At 30.7% G+C, this 2,967-nt stretch overlaps 1 pseudogene; it reads left to right on the forward strand.

Moving 5' to 3' along the window:
* The first annotated feature begins 217 nt into the window (after positions 1–217).
* LOC108369749 (putative nuclease HARBI1) lies at positions 218–852 on the forward strand (annotated as a pseudogene).
* The last annotated feature ends 2,115 nt before the right edge of the window (positions 853–2,967 follow it).

Consider the following 2,967-nt stretch of genomic DNA (forward strand, 5'->3'; position numbering starts at 1 on the left):
ACAGGTAAGTCAATGTTTAGGATGTTTACAACGTAATATACTTAAGAAAACGACTTTTCATTTTGGTAGGTTCTGTCTGCTTTACGCTTTTATGCTACTGGTTGTTACCAACGCCCTGTAGGAGAGCAGTGGGGCATTTCAATGAGCCAGTCGTAAGTAAGCCGTTGCGTACACCGGGTGACAGATGCGATCAACAGTAATTTATTTTTCACCAAAGTAAAGTTTCCAATGACCCAGATTGAACGCCAAGCTACAAAAGAAATATTTGCGTTAGCACCTTCTTCATTTGTTGGACGCACTATAGGGGCAATCGATTGCACCCATGTATCGATTTTAGGTCCCAAAAGTCATGAGGAGGCTTACGTGAACCATCATGGCTACCACTCAATAAACGTTCAAATGGTAAGCGAAGTTTTTATGAATTAAAAAAATAAATATGTGGTTATACTTGTTATTGCTATATTTGCTATAGATTTGTGATCCCAATTTGAAAATTTTGAACGTGAATGCCAGGTTTCCGGGGGCACGGCACGACTCATATATTTGAAGCTCGTCTGCCATAAGAAGAGTAATGCAGCGATCTTATGAAAATGGCAATCACATGTTTTTGATAGGCAAGTTAAGTTTAATTCATCTAATAATGCAATTTTACAAAAAAAAAAAAACTGCAGGTGATTCTGGATACCCATTGGAGCCGTGGCTTATGACGCCATTACCAAACCAACCAGAGGCGACACCTAAATTTCGGTATAATGAGGCGCTCTGTAAGGCTCGCAATCCAATTGAGAGACTTTTTGGCGTTCTTAAAGGAACATGGCGCTGTTTATCGCAGCAAAGAGTGCTCCTTTATGATCCCAAATTCGCTGGTAAAGTTGTTAACGCGTGCGCAGTGTTGCACAACATGCGTTCGGGTGAGCAAACACCTCAGCTGACAATAATTCCTGTCAATACAAATGCACCATCTTCCGCGACAAAACGTGTTCAAGAACGACTAATTGCTAACTTCTTTTCCTGAACATACGTTAAAATATGTGGAAAATTACCTACGAACAATACTCAGATGTTTCTATTATCAAGTTTACAGGATTCTTTGAATTTTAATATTTTGTTTTTTTAAATATGTATATGCAGTTAAGTTAATAATGTAAACCATATAAATCAAAGATTTAAACTTTGTGCGAAACTCGCGAATTAAATTGGAGCTTGATAAAGTGGAAGTTTCAAGCAGCTAAAAATTCGCGTTTATTTTTGATATTTTTTTGCCGATGGTGTTATTATGTTCTTTGATACAAAGTGTGTTCAAAAAAAAATATCAAAAATAAACGCGAATTTTTAGCTGCTTGAAACTTCCACTTTATCAAGCTCCAATTTAATGGGCTATAAAACTGCATACTTCGAATTTTTCTACATATTCTGAATAAAAAGTGTCTAGTTGTAAAATTTTGTTGAATTTTTCAAATTTTTCTACTAAGTTTGAAATTTACACTTATGGTTTTTGTTAGATAATGAGCTGCATTTTTATCAAAAAAAATATTATAAATATTAAACAAACAAAAGAAAAACGGGTAATTTTTAAGCAAAAAACAAAACCGACTTCAATTCTCATATAAAAAAAAAATTTTATATTTGTGTATATATATATTTCATGATCCAACGGTCGGATCTAAACCAAATTAGTATGGGACCGCCTCTGAGGCACTACCTTTCCGATGTAAAAAGAATTATCGAAATCGGTTGNGTATATTTGTGTATATATATATTTCATGATCCAACGGTCGGATCTAAACCAAATTAGTATGGGACCACCTCTGAGGCACTACCTTTCCGATGTAAAAAGAATTATCGAAATCGGTTGACGTGGTCACATTACTGTAGGTACATTTGTAGTATCTTAAATATAAAAATCTTACTATTTAAGGTATTATAAAACTTCAATAACACAATAACAAAAAATTAAATTCAGGCACATATGTATAATGTTAAGTTAAGTTAAATAAAGACTTATGGCCTTATTCATAAAAAATAAAGTAGCTTTATAAAAGGTTNACTTACTTCTCTAAGACTAGATGTAGATATGTTCAGTATTGGAAAAAATAATAGAAACCAAAAACGTTGAGAAGTTTTGGATATTTTTCTTTTGTTTATTTAATCTTTAATAATTTTTTATAAAAAGTTAAACTCTCTAAATAACAACTAGCATATATGTAAATCAAAACTTCAAACTTTGTACAGAATTCAAAAAAATTCAAGTTTTAAAAACTTAGTATACAGCTTTTTAACTTTGTAATAAGATTTTTCTGAAAAATGTTAGCCACTTGAAACTTGCACATTGTTACGCTAAAATTGAATGAGCTTCAANCATTCATTTAAATAAAATTTGATAACTTCTCTAAGACTAGATGTAGATATGTTCAGTATTGGAAAAAATAATAGAAACCAAAAACGTTGAGAAGTTTTGGATATTTTTCTTTTGTTTATTTAATCTTTAATAATTTTTTATAAAAAGTTAAACTCTCTAAATAACAACTAGCATATATGTAAATCAAAACTTCAAACTTTGTACAGAATTCAAAAAAATTCAAGTTTTAAAAACTTAGTATACAGCTTTTTNTCTAAATAACAACTAGCATATATGTAAACCAAAACTTCAAACTTTGTACAGAATTCAAAAAAATTCAAGTTTTAAAAACTTAGTATACAGCTTTTTAACTTTGTAATAAGATTTTTCTGAAAAATGTTAGCCACTTGAAACTTGCACATTGTTACGCTAAAATTGAATGAGCTTCAAAACTCTGTACTCAGAATTTTTCAGAAAACTCTTATTACAAAGTTTTTAAAACTTGGATTTTTTTTGAATTCTGTACAAAGTTTGAAGTTTTGATTTACATGTATGCTAGTTGTTATTTAGTGAGTTTACCCTTTTATAAAAAATTATTAAACATTAAATAAACAAAAGAAAAATATCCA

This window comes from Rhagoletis zephyria, unplaced genomic scaffold (assembly GCF_001687245.7).
Source record: "Rhagoletis zephyria isolate East Lansing unplaced genomic scaffold, Rhagoletis_zephyria_1.1 Rzeph_scaffold_03825, whole genome shotgun sequence".
In the NCBI taxonomy this organism is placed as follows: Eukaryota; Metazoa; Arthropoda; class Insecta; order Diptera; family Tephritidae; genus Rhagoletis; species Rhagoletis zephyria.